Source organism: Erpetoichthys calabaricus, chromosome 1, assembly GCF_900747795.2.
Source record: "Erpetoichthys calabaricus chromosome 1, fErpCal1.3, whole genome shotgun sequence".
NCBI classification, from domain to species: domain Eukaryota; kingdom Metazoa; phylum Chordata; class Cladistia; order Polypteriformes; family Polypteridae; genus Erpetoichthys; species Erpetoichthys calabaricus.
The window spans coordinates 71,053,042-71,074,631 of NC_041394.2; positions in this window are offsets into that span (position 1 = coordinate 71,053,042).

Here is a 21,590-nt window from a genome sequence, read left to right on the forward strand (position 1 = left end):
TTCATAACAGTCTCTCTTTTCTTCTCTGGAACATCAGTACATGCGTTTCATGGGTTAGTTCGGCACAGAAGTAAGGTCAATATCAGAATAAAACACCACCTACCAGGAGCGATCTCCTTTTATATCATGTGGACTAGAAGGGACATGGCTTCCTTCACTTCAATACCCTTAAGGGGAGGTTTCTCGAGTTTGTGATGGAGAAAGGAGACAAAGCTATTAGCGATAGTTAGCGCCCCCTCTCGTCCCCGAGTGGTACCACTTACTTCAACTGAATCTGGACAGTGACCCACTGACGCACATCGGTGACAACATGTACTGTGAAAGCAGTCACTAAATGAAAAAAAAGATTTTTCAGATGCTTTTAACTGAAAAAAACAGAAGCTATTAGATAAATGACTTTTCTCCGCACAGAATACATGGAATTATTTTTGTCACAGCCATGCCGATAAAAGGCTTATTTTAATAAACTATATTTGATGGTGCAAATGTGTGCGATTTTGAACATTGATGTATTGAAACTTATTTTACTAATAATACCCAGCTGTGTTATACGGGTTGGAGACGGTGGCACTGACCAGAAAGCAGGAGACAGAACTGGAGGTAGCAGACTTAAAGATATTAAGATTTGCATTGAGTGTGACGAGGATGGACAGGATTAGAAATGAGTACATTAGAGGGTCAGCTCAAGTTGGACAATTGGGAGACAAAGTCAGAGAGGTGAGATTGTGTTGGTTTGGACATGTGCAGAGGAGAGATGCTGGGTATATTGGGAGAAGGATGCTAAAGATAGAGCTGCCAGAGAAAAGGAAAAGAGAAAGACCTAAGAGAAGGTTATGGATTTGGTGAGAGAGGACATGCTGGTGATGGGTGTGACAGAGCAAGATGCAGAGGACAGGAAGATATGGAAGAAGATGATCTGCTGTGGCAACCCCTAAAAGGAGCAGCAGAAAGCAGAAGACGACTGTTGATGCAAAAAACATACAGACAGGGCCGTTCTTAGGATTTTGGGGGCCCTAGGCAAAGGTACCTGTTGGGGCCTTGCCATGTCCATCCGTATGAATGTATGATAATTATTTTATCCATATGAATGCATAATAATTACTTTATCTGTATAAATATGTAACAATTAGTGAGGTAAAGCTTATCATTTTATGATTATACTGTATATTATATATACCAGATTGAGAGGAACATGTTAAAGGAACCTACGACTAAAGCTAACGTAACATGTAAATCAAACCTTTAATGTAAAAATACCTTGCATACTTTCATTTTTGCAATGTCTTTGATTAATAATAATTAATAATAAGTTACATTAAGTGTGAATAATCAAGGGAGTCGATGACTTTGTGCTCAACTGATATTAATGCTAAGCCATTATGTTCGATCTGATGTGCAGACGCCCTGGCAGGTGAGGAGCATGATCTGCCCTCCCTATAGGGTCCCACCCGCTACCCCAGGACCCACCGTCACTGTCGATGCTGCCTGTCGTCGCTGTTTCCTCTCTGCTCACATGTAACCATACTGATAATTCTCCTACCAAAAATTTGTTCTTCTGAAATATGGACCTGTAAGTTGTATTTGGTTATGGCAAAAACAGGCTGGGCGGGGTCCTTTGGCAGTGGGGGCCCTAGGCGGTCGCCTACTTTGCCTATGCCTAAGAACAGCCCTGCATACAGCAGGTGAAGCAAAGCAGGTAGAGCAGGAATTAGATTTGCCAACCCTAATGTACCAAACATTTATGACTCAGAGGGTGTAACCTTATTGCAGAAAATTCTCTAAGTTGTAAATTTAAATTCAGAGCCATTCTGATGAACTGCAGTGAGTTGTTAGTGTGTTCGTAGACCAACACTAGATGGCGGTACTGTATGAGTAAATGCATCATATGAATAATACATCTGTTTGTATGATGTAATGAACTGGGAGGTAGCTGTAATATCACATGCAAGCCACACATATTCACTGTCCTGTTAACGCCAGCTTGTATGGCTTGTTACATTTCTATCCCCACAAAGTGCCCCAGATTTTATGGCGATCAACTCAAGCACATGGTGACCAAGCAAATTATCACATAACTGTAGGCATCTGTGAGAATGCACATCAATGTCCATACTATAGCAGCTTCAAATAATCTCGTGGACAGTGGTCTTTTGGAGCCACCTGTTGGCCATCAGAGGCTTCATGGATTACATCACTGTAACTACCACCACTCATGTACAGGTAACCCTATCATCATTGGACCACATGGTTATATGGACCTGGATGAGATTCAAGTCTACAAAGTCAAGAAGTCTAGTGGTCAGAAAAGATGTAATTACCACCAAGTTCAAGCTGCAGCCACAGGGTGAAGATATTGGTGTGGTGGTTGAAGGTTAAAACATCTGAGGAAAGCTGCATACTGCCTGATGATATCAGCTTCTGGCCAAGGCAGCAGTCATCGAATGCGAGTGTGGGTGAGTGCAATAGACGGTGTATTTGAAAGCATATCATTCACATACAAGGAGTTTATATAATCGCAGAGATCCAAAATCCTTTGATCACCAGTGCCCAACAATTACAAAGAGTTGTGATTTGCATTAGAGGGCGATGTGCGTAAATTACTGGGTTTTGTTTTACATTTACTTTTGGGGCCTATTCTACATAACATGGGTATTGCCTTAGAATCTGAGCTGTGGACATCAGTGAGAATGTCAACTCCAGCAAAGTGAAAGATGTCACCGATATTCACATCATGCCATACCATTCAGGAAATATCCTTTAACTTTGCATGTTAGTTAACTGCATTTTTTTTACTCTTCTGCAGTTTACACAACTTTAAAGTGGCAACCTGTCTGACATGTGATACTGGTGCCAAACAAAATAAAGGAGAGTGAAAATGATAAACATTAATATTGGATCACCTACACACTGCCATAAATACAAATACAGAAGTGGAAAATGATCGGTGAGAAAAACCATGGCAGTGCTGCTTTTGTGTTCTTTCAGCAGCAGGTGGTCAGGACCCCTGATTTAGAGAGATTTATAGATTATTTCTTAAATTATGTAGATTATTTATAGATTTATAGAGATGCCTCAATATGTGAAAAAAACAAGCCTAACATGAACACAATGGATAGCACTGCAGGTCTAGCAGCACAGGATGGCAGCTTTTACTAACTTTCAATGGCAGAATGCAGACTAGGAAAATACATATTTGTCATTCAGTCATTCTCCAACCCACTATATCCTAACACAGGGTCACGGGAGCCAATCCCAGGGCACAAGGCAGGAACAAATTCCAGGCAGGGCACCAGCCTACGGCAGGACACACACACATACACACACACCAAGCACACACTAGGGACAATTTAGGATCACCAATGTACCTAACCTGCATGTGTTTGGACTGTGGGAGGAAACCCACGCAGACACGGGGAGAACATGCAAACTCCACGTAGGGAGGACCCGGGAAGCGAACCCAGGTCTCCTTACTGCCAGGCAGCAGCGCTACCACTGCGCCATATGTATTTGTGCAATGACTCAATAAAAACTATTGTGTAAAGATATCAAAATAGACCAACATTATCAAAACTTTCATCAATCATGAACAAGTGCATATGCGGTAGATTGCAAAATGTTAAACTGATGGCTTATCTGCATGCTGTAGCCGCACTTAAAACAAACATCTACCTTTTTTCTCCTGGAGTGACTGGTGTCCTGTCCAAAGCCAGTTCTACCTTTGCACAGTGTGCAGCGAGCATAGGCCTTGGGCCCCAATAACCGTATAATAAATATGGATATATAATAAGGATGGATGGATAAACAATCTACCTTTGATTGTGTTACCCTCACAACAAAATGAGCACAAATTGAATACTTTTATTTAACAAGCACAAGAGATGGCGGGACACAGCATAGCTGAACTCAGGCTTTGGAAGGTAACCTGAAGCGACTTCAATGCCTGGCAATTCAACAAAAGTGTTCAAGTGCACTAGAGGAAATGCATATGTGCCATAAAAGCAGAGACTATTTTTGTATAAAATGTAAGAAATTGATTTTGCAGCTAGGATTTTTTGCTTCATAGTGCCAGCAGAACTTGATTCAGTCCTAGATTTGCTGTCATATCTACAGTAAATGTTTTTTGGACATATCCATGGACTCCGGTCACCTTTTTCATTGCATACTATTAACTTAATTATCACGTCATATTGCCAAGTCAGAGTGAATGTGTTTATGATGGCCTGGCATTATATCCAAGGTTGTTTTCTTGTACACTTTACTGTTGGGATATAGTCTAGCCCACTGTATTCCTACATTGTACATTCAGAAAATGAATGAATGGATGAAATTGTATTTTAATTGATTTTTTATGTGTATTATGCAGCACCCCAGGCTTTTAAATCAAAATGAGCAAAATAAATATACAAGGAATTACACTGAATAAGCAGACCCAACTCACTGTTTAGTCTAGTTTTTGTATCACATCATTTTTCAAAGTCAATGAAAGTGTTGTAGGAGAACATTGTGATTGATTTCATTTATTGTTGAAAATTACGCAAAAACTATTTTCTGCCAATTCTAGGCAGAAGAAGGATAAGGAAACTGCATCAGGTGTAGACGTCTCTGAAATGTTTGTTTGAAAAATATTATAGTGACATCAAAAGCAAATGGATAAAACTGAAGGGTAAATTCTGGGAGGGAAAGATCTTTGTCAAGAGAGCTATTAACATGGAAGTGGATGTGATGGATTTTTTATAAAAAGCAGTAAGGACATTTGTCTTAAAGGTCAATGAGGAAGAATGAACTTCTGGTCAGTGAATTTTTCTAAAACTTTCTCATGAGTATCAGCATCTTTTTTTCCCCACTAGCATTGATCTGCTGTATTCATTCCATCATAGTAGAATCTGATCAGTCCATGAACTGGACACTGCTGTCTGAAAGCTTAAGTGAACTTCTGTCACTGTGATGCCCGGGTTGCCCGCAGCAGGCATCACTTCTGAGTCATCGATAGTCATGAAACCAAGATGGACTGGACAATGATGACACATAACAACAAAAGGTTGGTGCAAACAGTGTGCATGGTGCTTTTTTTCCAATCAAGTGTTCTGATACAACTACATTGCTGTCACAATAAATAAATGGATAAATAATCCATGCATGGTAAAATCACTGCAGTTGTGGAGATTTAAACCAGCAATAAATAAGTTCTTTCAACCATTAAAATCCAAGAATAAAATCGGGTTTCCATTTCTTGCATTTCCTGCCAGCACAAAGCGTCTTTCTTCCTCTGTCTCCTCAGTTCACACACCCAACAGCTGTGGCTCCTCTCTCAGGGTCTCAACCCCACCACCATACTGCAGTGTCCACCAGAACACTCAGAACTGGATCTCCATCATCTTGCCACTTACCCATTAGTCCAGCAGGACCCCCTACTCCAGACTGTTTAGGGGGAATAACACACCCTTGGAGCACCATTCCTCTTGGGGCCACCAGCAGCTCTGCCTTCTCACCACTGACTTGACTCACACTCCAGATTCTGCCTTTCTTGGCCCTTGGTTTCTGTTGCTCTCCCCCTAACTCTGACTCAGCTCCTGTTTATACTCCTGTGGGTGCAGTGTCTTGATTACGACCTGTGGAAAGTCAATGAGGAAACTGGAACCAATTGTGCACTTAGGTATCTCCATCCAATCTCTCCATTAAACAAGCCGGGGCCGCATGACCACACACAACCACAAGGCCTGAGCTGCACGATTTTCATTTCAAAAGTCACACACTGTCATAGACCCCCGACATGCATCACCACAGTCATCTGCTGTAAATCTGTAAAAACTTTTTTTACTTTGTTCAAAGACAAAAATATGAAACAGAAATGGAGAAAAGTGAAGTGATGTAACATCACTATTCGAAAATGAAAAAGAGCGTCTGTTACTTCTTATGCTTCTAATGCTATGTTATGATTCAGCAGGTAAATTAGCTCACGTTTTCATGTTTGTTGATTATTTCTAGATTACTGGTTGTGTTTGCCTTCTACCTGCCTATCAGTTAGAGCTTTTCATCTGCGCAAAAACTCACGCGCTGTCACAGACCCCCAACATGCATCACCACAGTCATCTCCAGTTTCCAGATTCATAATCATTACTCTGTCTGACACTCTTATCACCTCCAAAACACTCTTGACATACTGCTCCTTTAGATTAATCCCTACCCCATTTCTCCTCCCATCCACATCATGATAGAAAAATTGGAATCCACCCTCGATCCACCTGGCCTTACTCCCCTTCCATTTAGTCTCCTGCACGCATAACATATCAACCTTCCTTCTCTCCATCATATCGGCTAACTCTCTCCCCTTACCAGTCATACTGCTAACATTCAAAGTTCCTGCACTCAGTTCCACTCTCTTTACCTTCCTCCTCTCTTCCCTCCTCCGGAAACGTCTCCCCCATCTTCTTCTTCTTCATCCGCCAACAGTAGCCAATTTCCACTAGCACCCAGTCTGGCATGGAAATTTGTATTGTTGTCCGCATATTGATCTGCAAAATTTTACACTGGATGACCTTCCTGACGTAACCTTCCCCATTTATCCGGGCTTGGGACCAACACAAAGAAGCACACTGGTTCATGAATCCCCTGTGGCTGGGTTGTGTTTAGTTTCTGTAAACGTTGCTAATACTAGTAGAACTAACTTATTTGAGAATATTTTATAAAAATCTGTTTTGGTAGCCATTAGGGCTGGCTGCTTTCCCACTTTGAAGTGAGTTTATAGTATCTAGTAATTCTTAAAGCATCAGTGGTTTATCCAATTACGCAGTATTAAAATGATCTAGCTGTGGTATCTCTAATGAATCAAGTAAATTGTGTCTTATCTTCTTTAAACTGAGTAGAATATAAGGACTTATAATATCTCTAAATATATGAGTAATATATTTATGGTTAATATGTTTATATCCATCTATGTTGTTAATTGCTGTTATTGCATTACGGACTTCCTGCTTGTAGGTTGGTTGGGCTAAGATTTTATTGGCCTTTTCTCTGCGTTCATAATAATGATGTTACAATTTAAAGATACGCTGTTCGGTTTCTTTAGTAGACAAGAGGCTAAATTGTGATTGCAAAACATGTCTTTTCCTGTAGAGTGCCTCATTTGGAGACCTGGCGTATTCTACATCTATTCTGGTAATTTTGTGGATTAAATTGGATGCCTTCTTGGTTTTCAGTTTTTTTTTTGTGAGAAAGATATGAAATAATGTGTCTTCTTAAAAATGCCTTCAGAGTTTCTCAGAGTATACACGCTGAGACCTCTGAGGATGCATTTGTCTCAAAAAAATAATCAGTTTGCTTGGATATGAATTCCGTACAGTTCCCATCAGCTAATGACGAGGTTAAGACGTCAGCTAGAAGATGACTGTGTAGGATGCAGTAATTTAAGCTCCATGATCAGAGGGGCATGGTCAGAAATAACAATAGCATCATTTCATAGTGGGCAAGAAATAAGTATTTATGAGGAAATAATCAATTCTTGAGTAACAATGATATATGGGTGAGAAGAAGGAGTATGCTCTTAGGTCAGGTTTTAAGAACTTCCATAAGATAAGTTATGATCTGTTACAAACTGTGTAATTATCTTTTGCACTATTGGATGTTAACGCCATTATATCTTTGGATCTGTCCAGGGGCCTTATATATTAACGGCGCGTACACACAAAAATGTCGCATATGCCCATTTCCATGCTAACATCGCAATGTATAAAAACTAAACTTGGCATAAAGCCACACACATTCTCATACTAGCTCAGTCCATTGCGTACGCAAGTTTTCAGCTCGGTTTTGCAAACTGGCAGCACCAAGCGTCAAAGCAGTGCTACTGTTCCTGTGTGGTTTCCCTTTATTTTTTAGATTCACATCCCTGATGCGGCTTTATTAAATACACTGAAATTAACCGGATATTATTTCTTACTATCGCTTTTAAGTACAATTTCCTCATTGTAAACTTGAACTACAGTTGTAATATTGCACAACCTGAGCCACTTATGCTTTCATATTGTATATCTTTCATTGTTTTTTATCGTATTATTATTATTATTGTTGTTGATTTATCATTTTATAGGAAAATAAGTTTATGGAGGATTTGCAAACTGAATCTCATTGTATCATACAAAAACAATAAAGAAATTCAATTCTGTTCAATAGAAGAGAGATATTCACAGATGATGACGACCGGCTTCTAAGTCGATTTAGTAGATATCCAAGTGCTGTCCTCTTTGAGCTGTTGATATCATTTTTAAGATGAAATGCAGTAAAGTATGTTTATTACATTATACAGATAAATTGTTAACTTCATTTAAATAATGTATACTTTTAATAATTAGACATGTAGGCACAGTGGCACAGTGGTAGCGAAGGGCTGGTGCCCCGTCCAGGGATTGTTCCTGCCTCATGCTGTATGCTTGCTGGGACTGGAGCCACCCTGGATGGATAGATGGATGGAATAATTAAACATGTACTAGGAAGATATTTCAATGTTCCTTAAAAGTTTTGAAGAATTGGAGTTCTTAGCTTATAGATGGCTTGACATTTACTACAGAGCTGATTGTGTGGCGATTGGTTACTTGGGGAAAGAAAGGGAAGGACTGAAATTGGGGGTTAGTACGTTTGAAAGAGACAGTATTGCTGCAATAAATGATTATTATTTCATCATGGGTCACACAGCTATAATCTTGTGGGAGAAAGGAACAATCTCTAGACAGGGAGCCAGCTCATCACTACCACTGCACCACCTTGCCTCCATGTTTAATCCATCCATCCATTATCCAACCCTCTATATCCTAACACAGGGTCACGGGAGTCTGCTGGAGCCAATCTCAGCCAGCACAGGGCACAAGGTAGGAACAAATCCCGAGCAGGGTGCCATCCCACCGCAGTCTTGATGAAAATGCTGGCAGGAAGTTACTCCACACTATCCCAGTCTTAGAAATATGAAGAATCCACAAAAATATTTACAAACAAGAAAAAGAAGTATATATATTAAAAATAAAAGTGCACCAAAACCCAAATAATATGAATATCTCCACCATTTAAAAACAATAACTAGGAGATATCTATAATACAAAGAAAATACATACAAAAATAGGCACAAGCTGTAATTATTTATTACACTGTAAAATGCTCTGCGATAAACTGCACCTCACACTCACGAATTGGCAAAAGACAAACCCTGCAGGCAGGAAGTGTCTTTAATATTTTGCTGAAGAATTTTAGTGCACGCTGTCTCTCCCAACCAATTGTGGATGATCTAAGCACGTCCACACAATGCCTCTGTTAATTTCATTATAGTCTCACGGGCTTTGGGCTTGACTATACTGCCACCTTCAAACAATATTGTAAGCTTTCACCTTCTTTTTATTTTGGGACAATAACTAAGTGCTCCACAACCGTCTTGCACTCCAGCAGCAGTTGGCAACGAGCCGCCACCTTTGGCCCGGACACTGTGTTATATATTTGACACATCTGTGCTAGGCATGAGGCCACAAGTCAAAAATTATGTGATATTTGGAGTTACACCCCTGCCATGGTTGCCAGATGGCAAAACTCCAAGGGGTGACTTTGATAGGTTCAATACTCCAAGGGGGACTCCCCATATCTACAACATCCACAAATCTCCCCCCAGTCATCAAAAGCGTCATTCATTGGTGAGGCCCACAGTACTATTAGGCGGGTTATCAGCTGTCATTTGGTTGTAAATAATTCCCGGACCTGGCAGCCCTGACCCCCACACACTGTCTTTTCTAACTATGCAGTGAACACAGCTTCAGTATATAAAAAATTGTGAGGCTGGTGATGTGGGTGCCAGAATAATGAATGAAAGGCTGAAAATGGTGCAACAGGTCACAGAAATGCATAGGTGCACCAAAAAGACATACAAAAACATCTAAAACACATCTCCTCATCATGTAGGTCCCCCACTCACAAGAATGTTATACTCGTCCTTCCTTTACCACTTTTGGTCAATAGGTCTGAGTCTCCAGCTTCACATTTTCTTCCTCCAGGTCAGTAATAGCAAGCACAGCTCTTCTTCCATCAGTAGAGTCTCACATCCTCTGCTGTTACATTGTTAGCTCTTCGATAATGGTCAAACACTATTCCTTAACTGAAAGTCAGAATATCAACACACTGATCAAATGGGTCACAACAAGTATAAATGTGTAGACATACATTGGCTATGATTTGCCAAACCTGAGACAAAAACAGCTTAACTAAAGAATCAAACAGGTGAAATAAGAGCGGCCACAATAACTCAGGAACAACACGCAGTGAACATACACACTGCACGACTCAAACACAAGACTCTGAGGCTGTCCAATTGCAGTACTAGCCACCATCAGGCCAGGTGTTTGTCGAAAAAAGTGTGGCCAGCAGATCATTGGAAAAGCAGATTTCTACATGTCCTTCTTTCTGCACCAGGGCCCTTTTATATTTCTTTGAAACAAAGATATTACACTGCTGGTGTCTTTTCTGTGAAGTTGAAGGAGCAAATGTAAAGCTTCCTTGGTGGCTTTTTCAAATTTAGTGCCACAAGGTAGTCCTCCATAGTGGTGTTTGGTGATAAGGATGTCACTCGTCACAATCTGTTCAGCATAATATCTTGTGATAGGCACACTCCTGATACTGATCAGCTTTTTTAATTACTGTGGCTACCTTTAAGAAGATAAATGGTATTCAACTTTTTCAACATCTTTGTTGGCACACTCTGTTTAACCTTAACTAGGAAACTTTCAGTTGAGAACTGGAAACTTGTGATTAATAAAAAGGAAAGAAATGGCCCTCATTTTAATGCCAAGAATAAAGGGCTGTGTGTGGGCCTTTGTGATTTGCACTCCCTATAAAGTTAAGCCCCATCTATTACTCTGAAATACATTAAGATAAAATATGTTTAAAATCAATTAATTTATGTTAGGCATTGCAGGTATATGGTTCATGACAAGGGATAAAATGCAAAGGTCAAACAAAAGGCAGCAGTTTAAAGGAGAAATGAACAAAAACAGCAGTAAAAGTAAAAAAGTCTGTAGAAACTGTGATGGATGACCGGGGTCCATGCCTGGCGCCCCTTCACCACATATACCGGGGGACAAGGGTGGGAAACCCAGTATCTCCAACTGGACACTAGATGGCCGCCTGCCTGGGTTCCAGCGGTGCCTCGGACTCCCCCAGGGCTTCATGGGGGTTGGAGTTCTGTGCAGCCCTGTTGGGTTCTACAGATGCCGCCAGGGGGTGCTGCAGCAGGAGCTGCTGGCCCTTTTGGGCATTGGTCTCGCCACACCCAGAAGTGCATCCGGATGTCGGCAATCAAGCACCTGGAGCACTTCCGGGTACCCAATAAAGGGAGCCAGCGACCACCACTCAGCGGCCAGAATCAGGAGGAAGAGGACCAGTTTGCCAGGGAGGAGTGGTGGAGGAAGAGAAAGAGCTTGGCTACTTTGTGTGCTTAGGGTACTGTGCTTGGGGCTGTGTTGTGGCTGGAGGGATTACGGGGAAGACGTGCCCTCCAGATGAAGAAAAATAAATATTTGTTTAATTTTACCTGTGCCTCTCGTGTGAATCTGTGTCGGGTCTGGCTCAATTGAGCGCCTTTTCTTACAATGCCTAAAAAGCATATGAAACAACGGGGCCGGCTCTACGATGGGGCAAGAGGGGGCAATGCCCCCTTAAACAAACGTCCTGCCCCCTTAAATCAAACTTTTACAAGTTGAGAAAGAAAATAATTGATTACCCACAAACAGAATATGGACAAGATTTACTACAGTAGCTGAAAAATCCACTAGAAAAGGCACAAATGAGACAATAGGTTTCACCTCTTGTTCGCTCTTTCCTTCCGTGCTCTGTTTGTGCGCAGGCTCACACAGCACTTGGCAGAGATCTCCGACTAACCCTCCCCCCAGCTAAACATCCAATCACTGTTAATATGCAAATGAACCGGTGTCAGGTTTCTCAGCAGGCAGGGCAGAGCAAAATGAGCTGCGAAACAGCGGAAGGCTTTGAGGAAGCAGCAAATTTCTGTCGTCAAAATCATAGCGACTCGTGAGATAACTAACAACAACTAAAAAATACATCTATATTTGTACAGTCAATGGGGGACTAGTCTATTGTTCTTCTCACAATTTCAGTCTGGTAGAGAAGTGTTTCTTTCTCGATCCCACAAGCACCACTGCTGCATAGAGCCGACTGGAGGACCTGTGTCTGTCTGTCAGACCCGCCACAGCTTTCAACTCTGCACCCAACAGTTTTCTCGTTTCATATACTGATGTAATCACAGCGATTTTAGTAAAGCTTATTCACTTTCCACCAACAGCTCACAAACGGAAAGTTAATGCTGTGAGATGGATCCTTTTTTCCAAGCTTTTAAAAAGTGTGGCGCTGCTCCTGCCTGTACCAATAGCAGTAGCAATAATGCTGCTGCTGGTACATCAGAGACAGCAGCTGGCATATCTACTCCTGTGGCATCAACAGGCACTGCTTCTCCTGTACCTCTGCCATCAATTGCTGCCCCAAAGCAAACCACTCAGCTACCCAGTGACTTAAATGGCAATACACCATCCCAGCCAATACTGGGTAGTTACCCCAAACGTGTATTTGGTGGTACAACATTAAGATCATTCAATCCTGCCTGGTACCGCACACGACCATGGCTGGAGTACTCTGTTGTGCGGGACGCATGCTTCTGTTTCCCCTGTCAGAAATTTGGCAGCACTGTTAATGAGAGGGATGTAGTTTTTACCTTAACTGGTTTTAACAACTGGAAAGCAGCACTTGATCAAGACAAGGGGCTACAGAGGCATGTGTCCAGCCACAACCATGTGCATGCTTCAACCATCTGGACTGAGCATCAAAGCAGGGAGGCCACAGGGGGGACTGTGGATTCAATGTTGGTTGGTAAAACACAACTTGAAAAAAACCATTACTATGTTAAGAGTATTGGTAGTGCTATAAGGTTTCTCTGTGTAAATGAGTTGGGGCTCCATGGGACTGCAGAAACCTTGAGACATGATGCAGCGGGTAATGATGATGACATTGCTTCAGGTATTTTTCTAAAACTGATGGAATATACCTTAGAGAAGGATGAGAAGCTAGCAAGCATTGCTAAGGGTATCCCAAAAAATGCAGAATACTGTAAACATCTAAGGATATCCAAAATGAAATTATCCAAACACTCGCTGACATGGTGCTTAGAGAGGTCAGGAAAAAATATGAAAGTGCTGATTCTGCAGGGTTTTGCCTCAAAAGTGATGGGACCAGGGATCATCTTATTGGGTTGCTTGACTTGCAACAACTTGATGCAGAGTACATCACCTCTGAGATACTGTTACACCTTTCTGATGCTGGCTACAGTGCTGACAGTATACTTAGCCAGTGTTATGATGGGGCTTCTGTGATGAGTGGGGTTAGAGGTGGTGTACAAGCTCTGCTCCAAAAGAGGCTTGACAGGAATGTCCCACACATCCACTGCTACAACCACCAACTGCACTTAGTGACTGTGCATGTCATGCAGAGTGAGCCGTGTGCAAAAAGATTTTTTAGCCTACCTAGTTCACTCTACAACTTTTTCACCACCACTATGTACTCAATAAACATGATGCACCTTGTCTAAAAAGGCTGCTTGATATCAGATGGACAAGCCACTATGAGGTGACAAGGTGCACTGTGGACAATCAAGAACAAATCCTTAATATCCTGTCTGAGATGGCAGAGGATGCTGATGCTGCAGTTGACCTGTGCACCGAGGCATCAGGCCTGCTATGCCAAATTAAAAGGTATCACTTCTTTGAGATTGGAAAGTTCCTAGTGCGGGTGCTTGGTGTCTTGAAACCAGCAAATGCTATTCTACAGTCTCAGTCACTTGATCTGTGCTGTGCTTCTGAGGTTGTTAGTGCAGCACTGGACTCCTAATAAAACATCCGTGAGGATGACTGTTGGGGAGTGTCATCTCCTGCTGATGATGAGACACATCCAACAAAGAGAAGGAGAACAATGAGCAAACACCTGGGTCAAAGTGTTGTGCTCTCAACTTTGGGCCATACAGACTCTGGTGACCCTACCATTTCCCCCCATCAGTCTCTGAAAAGATGCCTGCTCAACATCCTTGACAGGACCATTTCAGAAATGGAAACTACATTTTCACACAAGAATATTGACCTGATGAGACCCATATCTAGTCTTGCACCCAAATCTAGCGCATTTCTAGATCCCACCCTGTTGCACCCTCTGGCTATGATGGCTGGCACTGCAGCAGATGTTGTAAGTCTGAAAAATGAAGTTCTTGTGGCAAAACAGATGCTGTTCAAAAAATGTTCAAAGGAAACAGACCTGTCCACTGTGTGTAAACTCCTGCAGGAGTGCAAGGAAGCCTTTCCTGAGTTGCATAAATTGTATGTCACAGCCCTGGTAATTGGTGTGTCTTCAGCATCGTGTGAGAGTTCCTTCTCCACTTTGTCACGGGTCCTAACCCCCTGTCGTAACACCATGTTACATAAAAGAAAGAGGAATTTGGTGATCTTGGCCCATGAGAAGTCCATGAGAAATAACTTGGATATGGATGAATTTGTAAGAGTGTTTGCAATGGGAAACAGGAGACTGTTGTTGTAGAGTAGATTGAGGAGAAAGGAGAGTGGAGCTGTTCAGTTACAAACAGAGAGTTCAATTGCTTCAAAACAAACAAGTTTAAAACAAGACAAAAAGACAAAAAAAGAAGAAAAAGTTCAAATGTTCTGTTCTAAATCTGTTGTGTTCTACAAATTAGTCTGAGAATTGTAGGAAAAGACATTGGGAATTGTTCTTTTTTTAATTACTATGCCAACCTTTTTTACTTTTGTAAATATTGGCTATATTGAGAGGTCTTATTTTATTCTTACTTTATTTTGCAAATTTATTTGAGAATTAGGCCATCCAATTAAGATAAATTTTATTTTATTTTATGTTATTTTTTATTTTTTATTCTATTTTTCAGTGTTATTTTTCAAGACTTGGTGAATTGATTTTTTTTTTTATAACTTGGCCTACCCTTTTTAGTTTTGTTAATATTGGCAATAGTGATAAGTGTTATTGTTGGGTTCGAATATATTTGATATAGGCCATCCAATTAAGGTAAATGTCATGTTTTTAGTTGTTATAATCTGATGAGGAATATTTTTTTTTATTTTTTGTTGTTTTATTTTTCAGTTTTCCTCCTGAAGGATTGCCACCTTATCGTGGTCAGGGGGTTTGCGTGCCTCAGTGACCCTAAGAGCTACACCAGCAGAAGCTTAGCCTTCAGGTGGGACACCCAAGTTGGACAGGTCTTAGGGTAGAGGCCTGACAAAGTGCAATCCAATTACATGACAAAAACAGTTATCCAGAGCACCCCCACCACCACCACCACCTCATCCCTTTCCCGCCTCCGTCGCCACCATGTGCCCCCTTCACATTTCTGTCTGCCCCCTCATATATGCCTGTCTAGAATCTGCCCAGTGAAACAATTAAAAGTAAAAGAAGAAAGTACTTGGAAGTTCACCAAATCGTTATAATTATTTCCCAAACAGGAAAGGCAACATCACAGAAACACTCTTCCAGACTTCATGAATGCAAACAAATTTATTAAATGATTTAAGTAGATTGATATTTCAAGAAATTGAGTCAGTAGACAGTTTCCCTTTGCTCTCTCTATACTCTACAAGTTGTTCCTAAAGTGTTCTTTACTTTTATGCTCCTTTTTACTAACATTTTGATTTTTAACATAATCATTGTTAATATTTACTGAGACGCACTTACAATTAGATTAGACTGTAACTGAGCTAACCAAATTATAAAAATCTCTTCAAAAGAAGGTGTCCATGATTAGCCAAAAATACCTTTAAAAATGTTCACTTCTAAAGTGACTTTACAATTTCCAATAAGTGTGTGATTGGTGACCTATTGCCTTACAATGAAATATGAACACTGTACTTAGAATGAAGGAAAAATATTTATGAAGACTCCTCTTACAGAAGATCAGATGGACAGACACCATTGATCATAAGACCACCCAACAGCTCCCATAATTTGTTTCCCACTGTTTGTTTACTGGCCTTGAACCTCGTTGATCCATTGTGTAGTTCAAAGGTTTGATTAAAATTGGACTGATCTCTTCACTTTGCTTGATTTTTTTCCTGCCAAAAAAAACAAATGAAAAATTATACCCTGAAATAAATGAATAAAAGAAATGGTGGCATATTAACAAAAGACAAAAAGATTTCTTGAAAATAAATGTAAAATTCTCTGTAAAATATTGCTCAGACTACCTGGCTTACAACAATTCCATTATCTAAGCCTGAACAGGGACACGGGGGCTGGAGCCCATCCCAGAAGGCGTAGGGCACAAGGCAGAAATAATTCCTGGGCAGGGTGCCAGTCTGTTGCAGGTTAACAGTAATACTCTGTTTGTATTTTATTATGTGAATAAATTATTACTGGAATATTTGATCAATTTCTTTGGAGGGCTCTACTTCCATAAATAGTGTAAGGATAGACAATGGCTTCATTCTATGTCAGCCTGCTGTGAGTACCACAGTGGGTGGACTGGTGGCCTGAATGGGATGGAGGATGATTCCTTGCCTGGCCAGGATGCCATAATAAAGGAAAATGAATGGAGAGGCTTTCCAGTCACTAGGGTACAGAAACTGTTACCCAGCCAGGAGACCAATACAGTGGAAGGACCAGAGGAGACAACGACATAAGAGTACTTTCTCCCACAATATGTTAAATGGCAGTATCCCTGGATTAGTTTTCCCACACGGACACCCGCAGGGAATACTGGGACCTGTATTCCAAGGTACAGCACTGTTCAGTTCCATGGGGGCCTCCAGGATTCACAATCCCTACTTTCAGGGACTTCCATTTAATCCAGAAGTACATTCAGTGGGCTATGCCCTAACAATGGAAGTGCTCCTGGGTCATAGATAAAAGAAGCTGCTCGACTTCATCCAGGCAAGTTGGAGTCAGGAGTGGAGGATGAACAACGCTCACCTGGGAGGAGTGGAGGAGAAGAAGAAGAGAAAGAGGAAGACTTTGTTGCATTGAACACGAAGCCCATAACAAAAGTTACTTGTGTTGGCGAGGTTGTGTCTGGTGTTTGGGGTGTTGCAATGCCCCCTACTGGTCACCGTGCCTTTTATTAAATACCAGCTGAAATACCTGGTATTCCCTGGGTATATTTGTATAATGGGTTCAGGTAAGAAAGAAAATGTTTATGTGTTTTTGAAATGTGAACCCTAAATGAAGAGTCTATTTTATTAAACAAAATATAAAGAGTTAAAAACAATCACAAGATGTGCTGTGATGCGGATTGAGGTCTTGGAGTAAATATCAAATAGGTAATAAATAGCACAGTTCTGTTAAGATCAGTCACAGACCCTGCCATCTTAAAAGTCGTTCTTTCCTTTTCACCATCCACAGCAATGTCTACACCTCTAGTGGTGCACCACTAAAAGTGAAAGTTACTGTGGATATCAACGTAATTGGCCAGAAAACTCATTGGGATAAAATACCACATCAGATAGAAGGGACAGATGTTGTGTACTGAACAATATGGATTTGAGTACTATGAAAAATGCTAAAAAAAGATTGTGGGTTTTAGGGGACATCCCCCTCCTTCTACAATCCTGGTTATGAATAGTGCCACCATCAATAGGCTGTAATCATTTCAGTACCTGGGCATTACTATTACATTCTGAACTGGGGTGAAATCATAACTAATAAGTAATTACAAATATCATATGATTTTACTCTATCACCATGAAAAGTTGTTTTATGACAGCCGCACTGATCTGTGTAACTGTTTCCTTCAGTTATTATCAGGGAAACATCACAGGTCTTTCAAATCAAGAACCACTCAATATGTCAATGGTGTCTTTTCTATGGCAGTCAATCTGTTCAGTCATAAGTCTGATTCACCTTCACCCCTCCTGGTTATCCGGCTACTTCTGTCTGACCTAGACTATGACTACCTTTGAAGATGTATAGATTCCAGGCAATTCTGTTTGTTTTTATATTGTTTTATTTGTGTGAAGTGTATCACATTTTTATTACCTATTGTGACATGCAACTTTGTATTTGTTTAGTCAACTGATTATTTATATTGCTAAATGTATTATTGTAACATCAAGGAAAAACTAGAAAATATGTTTTTTCCTGGAAATAAAGAAAAATTCACATGGTTTATGCATTCATCTATTTATAGTTTAAATGCTGAGCAAGAGATATCCAAAGAGAGCAATGAGAGGACGAGGGTCTACTGAGGCATCAAAGGCATCAGACAGAAAGTTGGGGCAAAGCCAAACCCTGCACTGAGGTAAGCGGAGTACAGTGCACAGTTTTATATTGGATTAAATCACACCCAGACGGAGGAAATGTGTGTTATATAGAAAGTGAGTGTCCACCTCAGCTCTCTCTGAATGTACATAAAGTATTCTTCTCGTCCAGCACTCTGTAAAAATTCTAAAGGCAATGTGCCATGCAAACATTGATATACACTCACTGATCAAATTATTAGGAATATCTGTACACTCAATTATTCATGCAATTGTCTATTTATCCAATCAAATGGAACCAACACAATACATAAGATCATGCAGTTAATATATACAATTAATTTATACATCAAACACCAGGGGCTTCATGTATAAACGGTGCGTACGCACAGAAATGTTGCATACAAACGTTTCCACGCTCAAATCGCGATATATAAAACCTAAACTTGGCGTAAAGCCACGCATTTTTCCACGGTACCTCATACCTTGGCGTACGCAATTTCTCCGCTTGGTTTTGCAGACTGGCGGCACCCAGCGTCAAAGCAGTGCTACTGTTCCTGTGTGGTCACCCTTTCTTTCTTAGACCCACGTTCCTGACGCGGCTTTATAAATACACTGAAATTAACTGCATATTGTTTATTAGTGTAATGCATCTGATTGTAATTAACCTGTAGCAATATAATGGTCCAGGGAACAGCCATAGTATCCCAAATACCATAACTGGTTTAGCGTTGTTACGCTCACTGCATCTTCTTCTTCTTTCAGCTGCTCCCGTTAAGGGTTGCCACTGCGGATCATCTTTTTCCATATTACTCTCACTGCACCACAGTATTTATATCACTGTATCTGAGTGAGGAATCACAGCAGCAGCTGATCGGAAAGAGAATTATCGGTATACAGTTTCAAGTACACACTACCTCAACCACGGCAAAAAGCGTCAAAGCCTTTTCTGTACGGACCTCACATTTCAGAAACAGTTTCATCCCAAGAACTATAAACGTACTCAATCAGTCCATCAAGTGCTCTTTGTAGAACTGTTTGTACTTATAAGTACAATCACCTCACTGTAAACTTACACTACAGTTATAATATTGCACAACCTGCGCCACTTTATAAAGCGTGTATAATGACAATATCATTTTTAAGATGAAATGCAGCAAAATATGTTGCTTATAGTATACAGATAAAATTTTAACTTCATTTAAATAATCTGTATTGTTAATAATTAAACATGTGAGGACACGGTGCCGCAGCGCTAGCTAGTTCACGGATAGCTCCTGCCTTGCGCTGTGTTATTGCTGGTGCTGATGCGACACTGGAAGGATAGATGGATACAATAATTAAACATATACTACGAAGATATTTCAATATTCCTTAAACGTTTTGAAGAATCGGCGTTCTAAGCTTACAGATGGCTTAACGTCTATTACAGAGCTGATTGTGTGGCGATTGGGTATTTGGAGAAAGAACAGTAAGGACAGGAATTGGATGTTAGTACATTTGAAAGAGACAGTATTGCTGTAATAAATTATTTCATCGAAGGTCGCACATGGCGCAGCAAGCCTCTTGCGTGAGATATGAACAAGCACTGCGCCACCGTGTTCCCATGTTTAATAACATGCTTTCTTTCCTATCATCATGAAAATGATATCACGTATACATCTCAGTATTTTAATTATTCAGAGAGCTGTAATATCACGAATGTAATGGATTCTGTGTCCTGTCGGAGAAAGAGAAAGAATGGAAGCACGTAGTGATTCACACACATAGAGCACATAGAATATCAAATAGGCCTACAGAACAAAGCATTTAATGTGCTACTTGAGAAACTAGTAAAATAAACGATTTTAAGATGAAGTTTATGATGTTCTACTTTAATGGCAAAATAAACTACGTGACTAAACTGGAAATTTCGAGATTAAAGTTGACATTTCGTGCTTTTTTCCCACTGTGTGAATATTTTTTTTTGTCTTTACCCTAATTTACCCTAATAAGCTTTCATATGACACTCAAACGGTGGGCTACGACTTGCCTTTTCACGGCGACTTTGATATGTGATTTCTTTTTTATTTCGGGCACTGTGTGACTTTCTGAACTTGAGCCTTCGAGTTTTTCCGACACTCTGTCACTCGATCAACTTTCTTTTGTTGATTATACCACTGTTTAAACTAACAAATAGTGAGATTTTCCTTTGCCTCCACTTGGTATTCGCTGAAATTCTTATATTTTCCCCTGTGCTTTTCCCATTGTCTTTTCACAGAAGGCTATTTATATTGATTTGCATATTCAAAGAGGCGTAATTCTGGGAGGAGTTGGGGCGTGCACGTGCGTTACTTTTCACGCTGATCGGGATTTATGTAGTGGAAGAACGTGAAAGTTTGCGTTAGCACAGATTCCTGCATCTGGATTTTTCTCTGCGTACGCACAATCCCGCTTTTGTGCTTACGCCATGTTATAGTGTGAGTTCTATGCACGGCGTTATACATGAGGCCCCAGAAGAGGGATGAATGTGAACCTGTTAATTTCAAGTATGGCATGATTGTTTGTTCCAGATGTAATGTAACTGCTGATCTGCTGGGATTTTCCGACCCAGCAGTCTCTAGAGTTTACACAGAATGGTGTGAACAATATTAAAACTTCCTATGAATGGCAGTTCTGCAGACGGGAATGCCTTGTTAATGAGAGAGGTCATAAGAGAATAGCCAGACTAGTCTGAGCTGACAGAAAGGCTATGGTAACTCAGATAGCCACTCTGTACAACTGTGGTGAGCAGAAAAGCATCTCAGAAATAATAACACAAAAGATAAAACAGAAGAAGACCACTCCGGTCAGCCAAGAAGCGAAGACTGAGCCTGCAGTGGGGGCACTCTTACCAAACCTGGAAAGGTGAAGACTGGTGGGAGGGTCAGAATTTGACGCCAACATCTTGAACCCATGCACCCAACCTGCCTTGACTGAACTGTCCTGGATGGTAGTGGTGGTGTAATGGTGTGGGGAATGCTTTCTTAGCACACTTTGTGCCCAATAATATCAGTCATTTGTCACTTGAATGCCACTGCCCATTTCAGTGTTGTTGCTGACCATTTGCAGCCTTGCAAATGCAAGAAAATGTGACCACATTCCTCATCTCAAAATTGTAAATTAATGCATAATTTTTCCAAAAGTTGTAAACACTTTAGCAACTTGAAAGTGCTTCCAGATTCTACCTTTGTGATATTGTTTCTATTGTCCTTTCCTACCTTTAATTTCTGTAATCTTGCCCACCTGTGTTTATCATTCACAGTGGCCCAAGAACTG